We start from the raw sequence: 19,200 nt of genomic DNA on the forward strand, positions 1-19,200 counted from the left end.
CTGCTGTTCTCTCATGCTGACCCCAAGTCCACCAGTGAATTAATTGAATCAAGTGTTCCAGGGCATTAGGATTTAAAGACAATGAAAAATATATCCATTTATTTTTTTCAAATATGCATAAAGAAATCCATATAAACTAAGGCCAATTGTGGCAAAACTACGCAAGACTTGACTAAAATAACCCACATTTCAAATTTCCTTCATGACATTTCTACCTATAAATTTGATTCAGAGAAATTACACTTCATAGATAAACTAGCCATAAAAAAGATTACAGTGGCAAAAGCTATCATCAGTAACATTTGATATGCGTAAGAAACCGAGGAAGCAAATCATGGTAAAATTGATTCTAAGGAAATGATTGCACAAAAATAAAAGTGAAATGATACCTTTTAAAAGGAAGTGGTTCAATTGTATTGCATAGAAAATGAATCAAGGAATTACATTGGCTTAAATGGCATTAGCTAAAAAAGTGTTCTCAACAAAAATTAATGGAAATTGGTGTATTCTGATTGAGATATGTTCTATTCAATAAGATAGAGTCAAAACAAGAAGATTTTTTAAATGTCCTCTGTTCCCATGGAGCTTGCATTCTGCAAGAGCAACAGGCATCAAAAAGATAACTGGGCAAATGACCACATGATTGCAGTTGGGATAAATGCTAAGTCTAGGGTAATATTCATATCACCCTGTGGCATGTATAAGTGGTGTGTGTGTGTGTGTGTGTGCGCGCGCGCGTGTGCATATGCACACACGCGTATATAAAGGAAGACCTTTTGCTGGTGTTTTGTAAAACCAGTTGTCTGTGTCATTTATTTGAACACTTAAAGTATACTGCCATGTATTGTTACAAATCTTTTTCTCCATATCTGGTCTCTCCTGAAGAACAGAGTATTCTACATTTGTTTTATATGACCCCAAGGTGCTTATGTAGCATGTTATTTATACATTTAGTGGGGTCTTAATATTTTTTGAAAGAGTGATTTCATTAATTAATGGCAGATTTTAGTTAATATGTACAGTCTGCCACAATATACTTTAGGCACTTCACCGTTTTCTCATAAACTGGTTGCTATTTCTATCCCGGTTTAACATATGACAGAGCCAAGACACAGAGAAGTGGAATGACTTGGCCTATGCAGGGGTCCTGGGTTGGCCAGTGCATTCATGTACTGAACCAGAGCCCCTGTATCTTGCAGTAATGTATCCATGGGAGTTTCTCCCCAGACATTGCAAGCACACAGCTAATCTGAGAACGAAGTGATTTGGCGAGGCTTTGGGGGAGTAGGCGGTGGGCACAACGGTTCCAGGTGACTTTCAAGTTGCTAATGAAAGAGGATCAAAATGCTGCTGAACTGCTCACCTCCCCACTTGGCCTGCTTGCTCAGCTGACTTTCGTCCAAGAGCCTCAGAGGCAGCATTACCACAGCCATTAAAGATGGGGATGGGGAGAGAAGGCCCAGAGGGAAAGGGAACCACATGCTTACCTGCTAATCACTGCCCTGCAGCTAAAACACTGCAGAGCTGGCTGCTCTTGGATTGGAGAGGAAGGTTTCATTTAATCAGGTGGAGAAGAGAGAGAACCAGGGGCCTCTGAGTTGTCCTATAAGGCATCACAGTCTGAACTGTGGGCCTGCCTGGAAATGTATTGTCGGATTAGAGTGATGCTTTGTAAATCCCTTGTCTTCCCTGATTGATTTTTCCTGACCCAAGTCAGGCCAAGATGCTCACCCTGAAGAGCACAGCATCACCCTGTCTTTTAATCCCCCAAGTAGCCCTTACCCCTAGACAGCAACATCACCTGTTACAATCGACAACATGAAGGAAGGCATAACTCCTGCAAAGGGACTGCCCTACAACTCGATTTGATTTTGAATCCACAAATGCAAGTCTCATTCCTGGTAACTAATAGTAACAGAACCTGCTGATGTGTTCTACCAAATCCCAGGTAGACACACGTAGCCATGAAGATTGGAGAGGATTAAATTAACCTTCTGTTTTATAGCTGGAAATTACTGGGTTGATGTCAGGTAGGGTGAGGAGTATGTTCTGGTTATAGCTGGTGCCAAGATGGCTTCATGCATCATGAGGCTTTGGCCTAAAAAGCTTGTCATTATATAAAAAGCTATAGAGAGCAGAGGAAATGTCATTTCCAATTTAGAAGAGCATAATTGATTTTTAACACATTGGTCCAAGGTGATAGAGAATTCAACAAAAACGGGGCTTACAAAAAGCCAGGGTTCATAAAATTACAAAGATTATAGACAAAAATAGGTAACATATAAGACTTACTAGCCAGGCGAGGTAGCTCAAGCCTGTAATCCCAGCACTTTGTGAGGCCGAAGCGGCCAGATCACCTGAGGTCAGGAGTTCTAGACCAGCCTGGCCAGGATGGTGAAACCCCCTCTCTACTAAAAATACAAAAAAATTAGCCAGGCGTGGTGGCGGGTGTCTGTAATTTCAGCTACTCAGGAGGATGAGACGGGAGAATTGCTTGAACCCAGGAGGCAGAGGTTACAGTGAGCCTAGACTGCACCATTGCACTCTAGCCTGGGCGACAAGAACGAAACTATGTCTCAATAATGATAAGACTTACCATTTGCCAGGTCCTGTGCAAAGCACTTTATCTCATTTAATCCCCAGGAAACCCCCTAAAGTACTATTATCCCATTTCACAGTAAAGAAACTGAAGCTCAGAGATGTTTGGTTGCTTGCCTGTGTTATATCCACAGGCAAGCGGGAGAGGACAGTTTTTGAACCCGGGAGGTCTGATGCTGGCAGTCATGTTTTTAACCCCATCTCTGTATTGCCTGCCCAAATGGTGGCTGTGTGCATATATTCTTAATAATCCCTGGCCAACTTCTTGCTTTGCTGTCAGTAGCAGAGCTGAAGAACTTACAATAGACGGCAGAGGGCGTCCAGAGTCACTATTTTAAAAAGGTGCTAATTTTCAAAAGCATTCTGGAATTCAGAGAGAACAGAGGTCCACATAGCAGGCTAGACAGGAAAGGTATTTGTAGATAGACTTTAGGGAATATATAGAATATTGCCTTCACACAGGTTAAGAAATATTTAGTGTTGAAAGGATACTTCTAAAAGACAGAAAGCAGTAAAGTTGATCCTCTGCAGAAGGTAGACCAATGTAAGTATCATGCAATGTGTCCATGTGCGTGTACACATGAGCACACATGCACACACACATTAGATGTTTTGTGAGAAAACATACAACTCAGTTTCTTATGAAAGAAAAAGGATGGTCATTTGTCTCACTTGAGAAAGGGTTTCCTCCCAAATTGAGAAGGAAAATCCCCCCAATTAACTGTTTGCCTTTATTAACTAAAATCACATTTGTGTGTGAAAGAAGTAAAAAGGAATTAGGATCTTGGTTATTTTGGTTGTCACTCTACCCTTCCAAATTCATCAAATGATGGTCAACCTGACTGTCTGTTCCTGCCATCGTCAGGAATGACTAAATCTTGGAGTGTTCTCCATTTAAGTGAGGGAAATGTTGGCTTCCCGGTGTATTTATCACTGCCCATCTCTAAGAATAGGTCAAAGATGAAATTCCCATTATCATGAACCTTTAACATGTACTGAGACTTCACAGAGCACTAACTATGCTGGAGCTGGGATGGGGATTCTGATGAGAGATATCCCTGACAGAGACCAGAGCTTGGGAGGAAGAAAGGACAGATGCCCTTGCTCAAGATGACTTCTTCGTGGGCATCGATAGATACATTCTTGAAAACCACCCAAAGTACCTGGAGGAGACCCTAGTGCAACTGTGCATTGTACAACAACTGATGGGGTAAAAGAAACAAGCTGTTAATGACTCTAAACAATGTGGCCCACAGAGTTGGTATGGTTTGGCCACACCAGCTCAGGGATAAAGGTACTAGAAAAAATCTTGGGGAAAATCCTATTGTACGTGTTCCTTACATAATGTCTATGACTTACCTCACTTAGCAAATGAAAAAAACCAAAACACCTGGTTGATGGCCATTCAGTCAAACACCTCTAGGGGTCTGGAGTTGAGTGGCCGGAACTCAGTCTTTCTTTACATGCTGTGTTAAGCAGGCTTTTATCACATTCATGTGTTAGAGGTGGAGGGAGGACCACAGTTAGGCTGTGTTCTACTGCACTGCATAGGGAGGTGGGGTATCACCAAGGCACAACACCCGTTTTGCATCAGTAGCATGAAGCTGACTCCTGCAGGACCCACCATGACAAAGTGGAGAGTTGGGCGGTTAACCAGTGAGCCAATTGAGCGGCTCTGGGCTCCTATATCCCTTTCATTCCACAGCCTGTGATACACCCTTCGAGTCAAAATATCGAATTCAGTGGGCCATGAATCTGGCCCAAAAGTATAAATCTTTTTTTCATATGGACTATTTGAGTCTTCAAATAGTCTTCAAATATTTGCGTTTTCAAAAATCCCTTTTTATTCTCTAAACTCTCTCAATCCCACATTTCACGTTGCAAGTGTAGACATGACTTTTAGGTTGTTGATGATTTAATGCTATTGAAATGTTCTTATATGCACGACACCTAGATAGATGCAGAGTGTAGGACAAAGACAACCAGCACATTGCTAAGCCCAAGTAGCAAATTTCCTGACCCCATTTTAAAGGTTGTGAGACAAATAGGTGGAATACGTCCCCGTGTCTTTGAGTAAAAGAGTTGGCAAGCAAGCTGGACTAGAATGGGCCGTGTGCAATTTTGCTGTCGGTTCACATTTCAAATAAACTAATGTGTTACGATTTTTTTTTCTCCTTGAATTCTACTTCCTCTTTCTTCTTTCTCTGTTCTTCTATTTTGTGTCTTCCCCATCGTTTTGTTAATGCTTCTCCCTTTGAAAAAAAAATATTTTAGGTCCCTTTTTCGGGTTCTTTTGTGACAGAGCCTGGCTTCCTGTGTTCTCACTCTTTCACTCACTGACTCAGAGTGGAGGCTGCTTTACTGGAACTTAGGAGAAGCCAGAGGTTTGCTTTCAGTCCAGTCCTGTTTTCTCCCAAGCCTAAAACTCATATTTCAAGGGAGAAGACGTATAGGCTAAGTTGAGAAAAGCAAGCAACAAGCCTAAAAATCATTTTCTTCACCAGCTGCCCTTGGGCTACATCCTGTAGAAAGGTGACAGGAACACTTGGAGCTGCCCATTTGCTCCCCAAATGTATCTCCCATGCCCAGCATCTTATGCAGCCTTTGACATGGTAAAGTCCCTCAAGGTAAGGCATGGGAAAGATCAACCTAGTACAACTATCTTTTACTGCAACCCAAGGTACATTTTAACTTTCCCAGTTTGTTTGAAAGAGAATATTAACAGATATCAGTTTTTTCTCCTGGGAAACATAGAGGAAAGATTAAAAACAGAAAACATGTTTGCCAATTCAATATTTCCAGGCCTAATATTCAGATACCTCCTAATAACAATGAACTTTAGATGTAGGTTTAAAGCCCAACTCTGGAACTACGTGTCTCATCCTCTACTTACAGCTTAGAAGATGCTTACTACCACAAAATTAATTCTGTTATACTATTACTTTCATCTTGATTGTTTTAAGTTGAAGCAGCCAAACTGCATTTGTCTGCAGCAATCAGGGAAGGAATATTCATTTATAAGTTAATCCCAGTAACTAGTTCTTAGAATTGACAAATGAATAGAAAATGCTCAATCAAACCTCTGGGTAAGAATTTGAAGATTGTTTCAAGTGAGATCAGGGAAAATTGTGCAGCTAATTAAGACAACCATGGGAAAAGAATGAACCATGATGTTCATTATGACTCAGTCGATAATACTTCTAGGTAAAGTCCACACTATTTGGAAAGCACTGCTGCATTCCTGGTGTCAAAACCTCCAAACGCACATTAGAAAAGTGAAAGATGTTGGTCCACGATGAGCTCGTCTAGTTATTTTAGGATTTCTGTAGTCACCTATGTTTGGTATTTAATGATGATAATGAGAATGCCTTTCGTTATTTATCCCTGGTTATCATTATCTCCATTCAAAATAATAAATAGAAAAGAAAACCAACTAACAAATAGCTCATGACTGGATTTGTTCCAGTCAGTTCCAACAGAACCACAAGTTACTAACGAAATTTACCCATTGACAAAAACAGCACAGCAGCGAATCTCAAGCCTTTCTTTCACACTTCCCACTGTCACTTACTGTAGGGGCTCAGATTTTGAGAAATTTAACCTGCATGCAAATGTGTGACAGTGCTTTCCTGGCAACCTGTCATTTAATAAAGAATAGGAAATGAAAGGCCTCACTATTGCCACAAGGTTCCTTTTATGCAAAGTTTCCATAACTTAGAGACATGCCTTTGCTACTTACTCTTTGTTTCCCTCATTCATACCACTTTGCATTACCTCAAAGCGAAGAAGGGGGACTGCTGGTCCCAGCGGTGAAAGGCCTCAGGAATGGGTCGAGATTCCTTTCAAGGGAAAAGGGAGGGCACCCTCAGATTAGATGTCCTCCAATCTGCCCTGGAACACTGAGCTGGAGCCCCAGAAACCACTGCCTAATAATAATAATTTGCATACCAAATATATTAAAGTCCTAGAAAGTCTGAAGAATACCATTTGCTTAAAGTTTAAGTAACCTCAGCAGCACTTAAGACCAAGGACTGGAATGTATAGCTGTGCAAGTTGTACCCCAACGAAGGGCATGTGGCAGAGGTGGGGAGTAGAGGCCAGGATCCAAGGCTGCTGCTGCCAATAGGGAGAGGCACCTTTCACTAATTCACCCAAACCCACGTGTAGATGAATGGAGGCTGTGAAAAGTCACCTGACTTCTTCTGCTTGATGGTGAGAAGGTAGAACATGGCATCCCTCTCCCAAAGCCCCCAAGGCTTCCCAGCACCCTGAGCATCAACTCCAAAGTCCACATGCTAACATGTCCTGGCCCCACTGACCTCTCCAACCTCACCTTCCCCACACCTTCCATGTTGTATTCCTGCCACCCTGGTCTTCTTTCTGTTCCTTGAAGATACCAGCAGATTCCTGCTTCAGGGCCTTTGCACTTGCAGTTCCCTGTGGCTCAGTCCTGCATGTCATTCAGGTGCCTGATCAAATGTCACCTCAGAGAGACCTTCCCTGACCACCTAGTCTAAATTGCACCTTTCCTCCTCTCTATCCCTTATCCTGCCTTTAAAAATATACATAGCACTTACTACTTGAATTTTATATGTGTTTGTCAATGATTTGTCTTCTCACTAGAAGAAGAGTTGACAAATTACAGCCTGAGGACCACATCGCACAAGCTGCCTACTTTCGTAAGTCAAATTGCATTGGGGCACAGCCACTATCATCTGTTTGCACATTGTCTTTGTCGGCCTTCACACTACAATAGAGACTACATGGTCCACAAAGCTGAAAACATTGATCATCTGGCCTTTTACAGAAAAAGTTTGCCAACCCCTGCTCTAGATTGTAAGCCCCATGAGGGCAGGGACTCTGCCTTTTGTGTCCACACCTGTATCCCCAGCACAGAATATTGCCTGGCACTTAGTAGGTACTCAATATCCACTGGATGCCAGTAGAAGTCCCCAGGGCCTGATAACCAAAAATGTCTCCCAATTTTGTCAAATGCTTTGTGAGGGGCAATATCACCTCCTGTGGAGAACTGCAACATTAGCCAGAGTCAGGAAGATGCTAGGCAGTTTGAAAGTGAAGTGTGTTAAGAACTTGTGGCCGGGCATGGTGGCTCACACCTTTAATCCCAGCACTTTGGGAGGCCAAGGTGGACGGATCACGAGGTCCGGAGTTCGAGACCAGTCTGGCCAACATAGTGACATCCCATCTCTACTAAAAATACAAAAAAATTAGCTGGATGTGGTGGCATGTGCCTGTAATCCCAGCTACTCAGGAGGCTGAGGCAGGGGTATCGCTTGAACCTGGAAGGCGGAGGTTGCAGTGAGCTGAGATTGCACCATTGCACTCCAGCCCAGGTGACAGTCCGAGACTCCGTCTCAAAAACAAAACAAAACTGAACAAAATAAGAACTCGCAGATCCCACGTGGAGGAAGGGGGCTATTGAAAGTCTGAGGTGATTGGGCCTCGGCTTTCTCTTGGCTTCTTTTGCTCTTGAATAAAAACTGCGGTGCCTCTTCATCTCCAGATGATCACCCAACATGATTATGACAAGTAACCATAGAATTTGAAGAATGAACTTTAGTTTCTTCCTCGCTTGGTTACCTACTGGCTTTTCTTCCCGGGACCCCGTGGGGTCTGTATTATACTGAAAATCGCTGAGTTCAATATGCATGAGAACAATTGAATCCTAGTCATCAATAAAAAAGAACTAATTATCGATAAATACAACAACATGGCTGAATCTGAAAGGTATGATGCTGAGGAAAATAAGACCATCTCAGAAGCTGCATACTGGCTGATGCCAGTACATAACTGGCAAGTGTCATTTACATGACTTTCTGGAAAAGGAAAAACAATAATGAGAACAGATCAGGGGTTACAAGGTTTGCCGGGGGGAGAGTGTGAATACAGGTGGCAGCATGAGAGTTTTGGGGGATGATGAAACTGTTATGTACCCTGATTGTGGTGGTGGTTACATGAATCCATACATGCCTTAAAACTCATAAAACTGTACACCAGAAAAATGATTTTACTGTTTGTTAAAGAACAAAACAAGTAGTCTTTGAAGAATACGATGGGCTTTTAATACTTGCCCATCTTCTTCTAACCACAATAAAGCATTGAAAGCCATAATTTAAAAAATGCACCAGGCAATGAGGCCTTGACTATTCAGGGCAATTGAAAAGCCCAAGAGGAGAGGAGAAAGTCGATATTCTGGAACTACATGAAGAACTTTAGCTTCCTTACTTCAATTCCTCTTTCACTTTCCGTAGAAAAAGGTGATCTTCACTTCTCAATCCAGGATTACCAAATTCCACCCCAGAATTGTCTGAGTTTTCTTGACCAGAAGAGAGGAAATGATTTTAGAAATCGATAGATACTGGAACAGATGTGCCAGTACACTTTGAGGTTGTGAACAGGTCACAATATTGTGTCTGATGCTCTTGTGCAGATGAAAGGGGCTCAGGGAAGTGATAAGGGAGAGACTAAAGGAGTGTGTGGGGTTAGCTTTCCAAGGATCCAGGCAAGAGAAGGAAAAGAGCAAAATGAAATGAAAATGATGCTTGAGAGGTCAATATTCTGTGTGTATTATTCATATGAATAGTATCAACATATTCACTCATATATGAAATGATCAGTACTTCCGGGAAATTTTTTTTACTTGGCCAAAATATCTAGTTGCTCACCTATGCTGATGATGGTGACGACGGAGGCCCAGGGTATGCCTGGGAAGGCAGTGGTGACCTCTACATTGAATTGTACCCTATATGCATCCAGTTGAGAGTAAGAATATTCAGCATCCCTCTCTTTTTTTTTTTTTTTTTGAGGAACTACAGACTGTGGTTTACATATACATGAGAGTGCTGTTCACAGGAAAAATATTGCTCAGATGCTTCTGCAATAATAATAATAAATTACAGCATTATTGCATCAAAAAAAAAAAGAATGTGCTTGACTTCTCAGAGAATGAAATGCATGGCAACTGTAAGAATCGTAGTGTCATCCACCTGATAGCTGTCCTGGAAGAGCTGCACAAAGCACAGATGACAATGGCACATTTGCAAATTGTAGACTTCTTTCTCTTCTCCCATCACCCAACTTTTTCAGTAACAATTTTAGATGGACAACTGAAGCACTTGCACATTTTTTCAGAGGGAGCCTAGTGTATCGAACATCCTCAGGAGCTGCTGATTCTTTTCCCTTGGCTAAAAGTAACTGAAAATGAAATTTTAAGTTGTAGCCCATCTGTGTCTGTTCGGTGCAGGTAGAGTGGGGTGGCAGAGAAGTGTGTTGCAGTGGAAGTAGCTCTGACTTTGGATCATGTAAAAAGGAGAGCTTTGAATGTTTCAGTAGCATTTGACATCCTCACAACAATGCTCCCTGCTCATCCCCCTTCACAGTGTGAGGAAAGATTGTTTTATTCTCATTTAACAGAAGCCAAACCAAAGCATATGTAAGCTAAGAATTTGCCAGAGATCACACAGGGGGTTGAATGGAAAACAACACATAAAACCTGAGTCTCCTGGTTCTAGCCCCACCCACACCCACCCCCAGCCCCATTAGGCTGGTCATATGACAAAGTATCATCTGGCTTCACCAAACACAGACCAAAAGCTAGAAGATGAAGATGGGAGATTCCCATGTGCTCTGCAGGAATCACTCAGAACTCCCCACTCGCATTCCAGGCCTGAAGATCTGGCACATTCCCACTTGAGAATGCTCCTGACCCCTTAAGACTTACCTCAAGCACCACCCCTACAATAAGGCTTTTCTGACCTATTCCTATCCTCAAATAATTGATGACTCCCTCTGTAGAGCCAGATTAAACCTTAAACACAAGGCCATTTTTGTGCCTGTAACTTTTTCACACACCTCAGGGCTTGGGTCTGGCTGTTACTCATATTCTTGAGTCTAACACGGTGCTTGTCTCATAGTAGACATTCAATGTCTGTGTGCTGAATGAAAACACGACCTGAGCTTTATTCCTTAGAGGTGCAAACCAAAGGCAAGCTCAGCATGGAAAATCCTTTGGAAGTCATGTACCCTCTCAAGGCTTCAGTGTCCTCATCTGCAGAAATGGGGAGAGTAACAAAACAATAACTCTGAAATAACTCTGAAGGATTACTGTATGTAAGGTTATTAGCAAGGTGCCTGTCTCACAGTAAGCTCTTGATAGGTAGAGGCTATTTTTGGTGGCCAGTCTCTGAGGTGGGCCCAGTGACTCTGACCTTCTGGTATTCATGCCCTTGTATATAGTCCCCTCCTACACTGAATAGGACTGATCTATGTGACCAATAAGATATTGGAGAATTGCCTGAGTGTGACTTCTGAGACTGGGTTGCAAAAATTACTGAAGCTTCTGTCTTGCTTTCTTTTGGATCACTTGATCTGGGGAGAGCCAGACACCAGACACCATGTTGTGAGGACACTTCAGTAGCCCTGTGGAGAAGTCCAGATGGTGAGGAGCTAAGCTTTTTGCCAGCATGAGGTTATCATCCAAGTGAGCCATCTTGTAGACTGATTCTCCGGCCCCAGTCAAGCTTTCAGATGACTGTAGTCCTGGTGATTTCTTGACTGCAACTTCAAGAGAGCCAGTTAAGCCATTCCTGAAGTCTTGACTTACAGAAACTATATGAGATAAATGTTTATTGTGAATTTAAGCTGCAAAATTTGGGGATAACTTGTTACCGAGAAATACATAATACATGCTTATATATTATGGCTGTACAAATATCAATGGAGATACCTCCTACATGGTCAGTTCTGGTTCTTGACTGATCTCTGTTCACAGGAGCTACAGGGCAAGGTGACCGGTTTAACCAAATCAGGACTTCTCCTTCCCCAAATCTGAAGAGGTAACTAAGGAGGACGGTCTCAGCAACTTAGTATTTTCAGATCCTCACCTGACCTGAGGAAGGTAAGAAAGCCTGTCATCTTGGTGCTGTCTGCCACATCAGACAAACTTTCAGAGAATACAACAGAACAACAAGTCAGATAATCTCCTCTTACTTAACTGTGTCCTGTATGTAGGTCATCTCTTAACATAGAGGGACAAGTCTTGCTCCAAGAGCTAATCTTGGGGTCCCCTCTCTTTTCCCCACCCCCAGCAGCTGGCAAACTGTCCAGATGAATCCCTAGCATGAGTCCACCTTCCCAAGCCTTTCACATCACAAAGCTGATGAAAATGGTAGGTAACATTTTTAAAGTAGCCAATATTTGACAAAGCATTGAGAGAAACCCTTGGTTTTTCAGGCTACACAGGCCTTGGCGATATTCACAGCTTGAGTGATGGGCACAGAGACATTTGGCTTTAAGTTCTCACGTGGTCATGTTACTATAACTCCAAACCCCCAGTCCCCTGCATTCCCCAGCGATCCTTGCTATCTCCCTAGAGTTTTGGCTGCTGCTTCTGGGGTATTCCATTTCTCAACAACTGCTGTCATTCTTTCCTCCTGTCCTCAGTTCTCCTGCAGTCCCTGATCTGCTCTATTCCTGTCAAAACTAAAGAGAATGGACCCCAGCCCCACCCCAAGCAAATACAATTCCTTCAGGTAACCTTGAATTGTCTGACCCTTAAGTGACCACAGACTTTTAAGGCCACTTGAGACAACCTCAATGTAAGAATTTACAAGTGCCCTGGACAGAAAGACAGCTCTTTGTCATACTCAAAAGCATCCCTTGACTATGAAAAAAAGTGTCTCAATATGGGGAATATGAACTATGTCCCTCCTTCACCTCGGAAGGTGAATTCTCTGCCTGCTTGGGGCACTCCTTCCTTCTGAGTGGTTGACACAGGCCACGCCTCCTTTCTTTGTTCAAGAATCCCAAAGTTCCCACTATTTTTTCCAAGGACTTTAAACACCAATAGTCATTAGTTCTATTATGGCCAGTCTGCCTTGGCTCCCCCAAATTCCCAGAGGTGCAAATATACAGATGAGACCCCACCATGATGACCTCCTTGGATGTGAACTAGATACCAAATAGGACTGTGCACAAATCTGGCCTTGACCAATTCAATTCTGTTTGAACGATTTCTCACTGTTCCTACCTCCAACTCTAGTACTCCATAGGTCTGCCCAGATCCAGCTGTGATGGGACCGTGAGGGGACATGATGATCCTAACCAGCAGACCATTCAAAGGTGTCGGTTTGAGAATCACCCAGCATCTGGCCTGACCCAGGCCTGACAGCAAAGCCCCATGAGGGGGTGCTTTCACATCTTGACATCTTCAGAGTCCCCTGAAAATGTAGCCATTTCATTGAGTCCCTGGGTGTAGTGAGTCTAATGACCTATGCTTTAAACACTAAAGAATACAGTGAGTTGATTTTTCACACTCAGCAGAGAAAGCACTGGGTAAAGAGTGTGTTCTTGGAATTATTAAATAGAACAACTCACCTGTGCTTCAGTGAAGATTGTCACTATTATAGTGAACCATTTCTCTGACACTACACTCTTAAGGAAAAGTTATTTAAGTTCTCTCTTAGCACAATACCTTCCACACTGAGGGCAGCCAATTAAGGTTTCTGATTTGGTTGTATTGCTGTTTCCTTGGATGGGGGGACCACACGTTTAACTTTTGCTTGAAAGACCTCTTCCAGTGGTTTTGTCAAAGCTGTAAATTTTATTACTTCAAGTATGTCAAGGAAGAGGGGCTCCAAATTTAGCCTAGGGCAAAAGGAAAATGCAGATCAACCTGTTGCCATTTTTCTTTTTTCTTAGAGACAGGTACTCTGTTGCCCAGGCTGTCCTCAAACTCCTGGGCTCAAGCAATCTGCCTGCCTCAGCTGCCTGTGTAGCTGGGACTATAGGTACCTGCCACCATGTCCGGCTGATTTTTTTTTTTTAATTTTTTGTAGAGATGGGGGTCTTGCTACGTTGTCCAGGCTGGTCTTGAACTCCTGGCCTCAAACAATTCTTCCTCTTCAGTCTCCCAAGTAGGTGGGACTACAGGTGTGCCACGATCCTGCTGCCATTTTTATCCACTGGATTTCCACCTACCTGATTACTGAGACCCACAGAGTCCAGGGGTTAAACTCCACTTCAGTTTTCTCATCAATAAAACTGACTAATTCATCACCAAACTTGATACTTAATCTCTGGTAACGGAAAGACATGTTTCAGTACCAATACTCTTTATGTTAGGCAGGCCCAAATTATATAAGTACCCTCAATAGCTGCAAAATGCGGGGAAGAAAACATTTGCTGATTTTTACTCTTCCCAAAGCAAATCCACAAGTGCCTTAGCCTAATTGCCTGCAACATCTTATAATTTCATGGTGATTTTACTTTGGAAAAGAAAAAGGAGAAATAGAAGGTAAAGTCCTAGGAACTGGACTTTATCTTAATCATCTGTCTCTTCTCACACTTGGAGTGACAGGAACAGAGAATGAGGATGGAAATGGTATGATTGATACACATACAAAATCTTACCCGTGGTTAAGACTTTCAGGGGAAATTTAGACCACAGCCTTGGCTTCCCAGTAGTCGCTACCCTTTGGAGTAGTTCTGTTTTTAAAAATCAAAAACATAGCATTTGGAGGCTTCAGATAGAAATTATTACAAAAAAATTGACAGCATTTCTCTTCATCAAAGGTGATGCTGTATAGCAAACAGTTTCTGTGGAGGACAGGCAATTTTAAGCTCGTGACTATTACAGAGATGAGGAGGGAGAGGGACTAAAAAGAGTCCTTGCGTAAGAAGATGAAGCCAGCTGTGAAACATTCTCTGAGCTTACAGGGGCCCTCCACAGTTATGCGTGCCTAAATCACCTCGAGTCTCTTCCTATTCCAGTCCATCTGACACCTGTCTCCAGGCTAATCCTTCTAATCTGAACAGCTGTCTTGGAGACGTAATGCCTTGCCTTGCCTTCAGTGACTCCCCAAGGCCTCCAAAAACGTCAGTTACGCCCTGGCCTGGCCTTTATATTGTGCAAGAATCTGGCTGCCTCTGACATTTAATCTCCCTCTATTCCAACAGAAATCTGTCACTCTAGTGCCCACACCACTTTCTATTTACCCACCAGCACATATTTATCTGTAATGGTCTCCATTTTCTTCATCTGGAATATCTCCCTCTAACCCCTTCTCAACCACCACCTTCAACGTATGATGCAAAGAGTGTGATTTGGAATTAGAGAGATCTGGGTTAAATTCTAGCTCTACTACCTGCTTGCTGTGTGTTGCTGGGCAGGTGTTTCACCTTCTCTGAACCTCAGGTTCCTCATCTGTACACCAGGTTCTCTATACACACCATGTTCATGGTAGATGCTCAGTAAAGGTTAGCTCCTTTTTCCTGCATATCTACCCAACTCCCATGCATCCTCCCAAGCTCCTAAATCCACTAATTTCTATAATATGGGCCATAGCATAGGGTTTGCATGTGAGCGTAAGTTTTATGTTCAGTGTTGCAGATTCACCTCTATTCATTAAAGGTGTCATGAAGGAATGGGCCAGGTTAGGAATATAGAGATCATAAGACCTTCTCAGGATAAAGCTCAGAGACCGAGGCATATGGGTTCATTCTCTGCCAATGGCACACTGAAATTTCAGCCTCAGGGGAGTGGAACCCAATAGGAGTACTTGGAAAATAGCCAAGCAGTTCACGGACGGGAAATTATACCATTGCCATGACTCACTGTTAGATAGTTGAAGGAGTTCCTGAATAACCTTTTTTTTTGTAATTCCCAAGAAATTTACAAAAGATGCCAATTGGCAGATTCAGTTCCATGGCACTTGAGGCTTATTTTTATTTTATTTTATTTTTAAAGCAGATACATTAGACATGCTTACAATTCCTCTTCCCCTTCTAAAAAATTTGCCCCACCAACAGATGCTTAATTTGCCAGATAATTTGCCATGTGATGAAAGCTCTCTTCGGCCATTTCTGATTGGCACAATGGTAGGCACCTGACCAAAGGGCAGCCATTCCCATAGGCTGGACAATAACTATGAGCTATGTCCTAGTGCAAAAAAGGTGAGCTGAGCCAATCATGTTCTCTGTCTTTCCTAAAACTAGGAAACACAGAAGGAATGAGTCCATAGCAATGAGAACAGAAACTGCAAGGATGCTGTGATATTATAAAGTATACATTTGGTCTTTGTCTAATTTTCTGTCATATAGCTCCTAAATCCTTGAAATCTCCAAAGTGATAAGAGTATCATTTGTATGCAAATGAGATGACTGGTGGCTGGCAGCCCTAGGTTGCTTCAGGATGGGGGCTGATCCCATGAAAGACCAAGGGGGGATTATAGGGTTGGAACGTTCAACCCAATTCTCTAACCTTGGGGGAGGCTGAAGGTTAAGTTGATCATCAATGGCCAGTGATTTAGTCAATCATGCCTAAATGAAGTTTTCCTAAAACCCAAAAGTACTGAGTTCATGGAACTTCCAGATAGCCGAACAGGGGGAGGTTCCTGGAGGTTGGCTCGCCTGGGGAGGGCATGGAAGAGCCTTGCCTCTTCCGACATGCTTCACCCTATGCTTCTCTTTCATCTGGCTTTTATTTATATCTTTTGTAACACCCTTCATGATAAACCAGTAAACCTAAGTGTTTCCCTGAGTTCTGTGAGCCACTCTAGCAGATTAATCAAACCTAAGGAGGGGGCCATGGGACCCCTGATTTATAGCTGGCTGGTCAGAGCACAGGTAAAACAACCTGGAACTTGTGATTGCCATGGGAAGTGGAGGGCAGTCTGGTGGGACTGAGCCCTGGACCTGTGGGATCTGACGCCATCTCCAGGTGGACAGTGTCAGAACTGAATTGAATTAGAGGATACCCAGCTGGTGTCTGCTGCAGAACTTACTGCTTGCTTGGTGTTGAGACAATACACCCACACATTTGGTCGCAGAAGCGTTGTATGTTGTGAGAGCACAGTGGGAGAAACAGGGTATTTTTTTTCCTATATCCTTAGAGATGCACTGAGGGAGAGTCAGGGACATAGCAAGCAAAACCTATGAGTAAGTTACAGTTAGGGAGGTTCAGAAACCTCTAATAAGCAGGATGAGCCAGGCGGTAGAGAGGAGATCGGAGCAGAAGCACGAGGAAGAAGAAACCATGAGAAAGCGATGGAGACAGCACCGGGTCCCCAGAGCTGGCCAGTCTCTCAGGTGACCTCAGTCCCTAATGCTATCTCAATTCCTACAGTAAAACCCCCTGGTCTCAAGCTTACTTACAGCAGTATTCCTTAAAAACAAAAGAACCCAACTTAGGAGGAAAACAGTGACATATTTTACTGCAAGAAAATGAAATACAACTACTCTGAACACATGCACTATTACACAAGTCACAAACCCAGGAGAACCATGAGGATTTATTTTCAATAACACACAAGGTGCAGGGTTAGACTATCTTAAAGGACAGACTGTTTTCTCAGAGTTTTGAAAGAAGGGGGCCTCTTAGGATTTCTGAGAGCAGCCACTAGAGTGTGAGACTTTAGGAATGTTTCCACCTGCTCCGAGGACTCTGACCATCCCTGACGGAAAATGCCAGAGTGACTTGATAGAGCCCTCCTTGGCAATGAGAAGTAGTGCAACCTGTGCCCTGGGATGGATGTGCACCTGCTAGCCCCATGACCCTCAGTGAGTCACTTCATCTCCTTGAGACTCAGTTCTTCCTTTGTGATAGGTGACCAGCAAAGTGACTTGTGGGATATGAATCTTCTAAGTAAATGTCTTCTTTCACTAGATTAGGAAGGGGGGGCAGCCTAGAAGAAGAAAGACTGTGGACCAGGAGTCAGGAAAGCTGCATTACGGTCCTGTCACTTGCTGGCTGGGCAAGCTGAGCAGCTGTCTGACTTGTCTTATTCTCACTCACAAAATGAGGAAGTTGATTTGTGTCTCATCAAAAGGGCATTTTCACTCCAAATTCTGTGATTCAAAGACCTAAACATTCCTCAACCTATGATTCCAGTGGCTCTTGACATCTGTATTTAAAATTCTTTACTGTGTTTTTTCCCCACCCTTAGCTGTGTAGAAAGAGGTCTGTGCCACAATTTCTAGGAGAACTTATTTCTTTCAATTTGTCCAGCTACAGACTCAGTGTAAAGAATGTTGGGGGGAAATCTGGTGTGAGTTTCACTCCAGCACTAGTTGGAACAGACATGTGGACTAATTTCGATTCCTAATGGCACAAGATCAGGGCTGGTTGCTGATGGAGAATGTGAAGTCTAAATAGGAAGACAGACCAGGCCGTATTCAAAGGAAAGATGTGTCCTCTTCCCAGAAAACTATAAATCCATAAATGGAAAGTGAAGGTGCGATTCCCAAAGTGATCCTGAGAAGTATTTTAAATGTCCTTCTCAAAAATATTAAATTTATTGGTGGAAATCAGAAGTTTTGAGGTCCATAGACACGGTGGTAGAGGCCAACAGAAAAAGCCAAGAACAAACACAGCTAGTTATAAAAGAAGTTTACTGTCCTGCAATTTCAGTAAAAACCTAAAGGCACACATGACTCCAAGATACTGAAGGTCAGTGACTCATTGTTTCACCAGTTAGTTAAATGAAGGTGAAAGATTCTACAGTAACACTCTTTTCTTGTTTCTGTGTCATGAGGCACCAAGAGCAGCAAAGCCTCTTGAGATACTCTGTACTAGGCGTCCGCACAAGAACCAGTGCAAGCACTGGACATTTTTGGGTATAGCTGAAGATCACCTTGAAGAACGATAAACTCAGAAGAACAAGCACTTCCCCTGAAGGCTTTAGTCCACTCCCTGCTCCAAGCTCTCTGTGTGTGCACTGGGGACCAACAACACTTTGACGAAGCCAATGCTGTGGCTATCACCGTGTGAGCTTCGAGGTGCTGAAGAAACTCAACCAGAAAAAGAAACTCATCAAGAAGCTGGCCATAAAGTGTGATGACTCTGATCAAACACATCCTCAGCCCCAGCCTGAATAAAGCCAGCAAATTCCCTTCCCTGCTCATGCACAATGAAAAACTTGGTGGCCAGAGTTGATGAGATGAAGTCTACCATCAAGTTCCAGACGGAGGTGCTGTGTCTGGCCATGACCATTGGCCACGTGAAGATGACAGACGATGAGCTTGTGTACAACATCCTTCTAGATGTTAGCTTCCTGGTGTCACTGCTCAGGGTGAATTGGCAGAATGTCCAGGCTTTATACATCAAGAGCACCACGGGCAAGCCCTAGCACCCGGACTAAGACATGGCCTGGTAAGTCCTAGTGCCACCAAAAAACAAAAACAAAAACTAATCAACTCTACAGTAGCTTATTATATCTGATTATTTTAGATCAACCACCTCTCTGCGTGGCTGATCTAAAATAATCAGATACAGGCTGGGTGTGGTGGCCCACGCTTGTAATCCCAGCACTTTGGGAGGCCGAGGCAGGTGGATCACTTGAGGTCAGGAGTTCAAGATCAGCCTGGCCAACATGGTGAAGCCCCATCTCTACAAAAATACAAAAATTAGCCAGGTGTGGCGGCCTGTGCCTGTGATCCCAGCTACTCGGGAGGCTGAGGCAGGAGAATCACTTGAATCTGGGAGGCGGAGGTTGCAGTGAGCCGAGATTGCGCCACTGCACTCTAGCCTGGGTGACAGAGCGAAACTCTGTTTCAAAATAAATTAAATCAATCAATCAATAAAAT

The 19,200-nt window shown here is 43.1% G+C and overlaps 1 pseudogene; it reads left to right on the forward strand.

Moving 5' to 3' along the window:
* The first annotated feature begins 11,737 nt into the window (after positions 1-11,737).
* LOC104675656 lies at positions 11,738-18,743 on the forward strand (annotated as a pseudogene).
* The last annotated feature ends 457 nt before the right edge of the window (positions 18,744-19,200 follow it).

Source organism: Rhinopithecus roxellana, chromosome 3, assembly GCF_007565055.1.
Source record: "Rhinopithecus roxellana isolate Shanxi Qingling chromosome 3, ASM756505v1, whole genome shotgun sequence".
NCBI lineage: Eukaryota > Metazoa > Chordata > Mammalia > Primates > Cercopithecidae > Rhinopithecus > Rhinopithecus roxellana.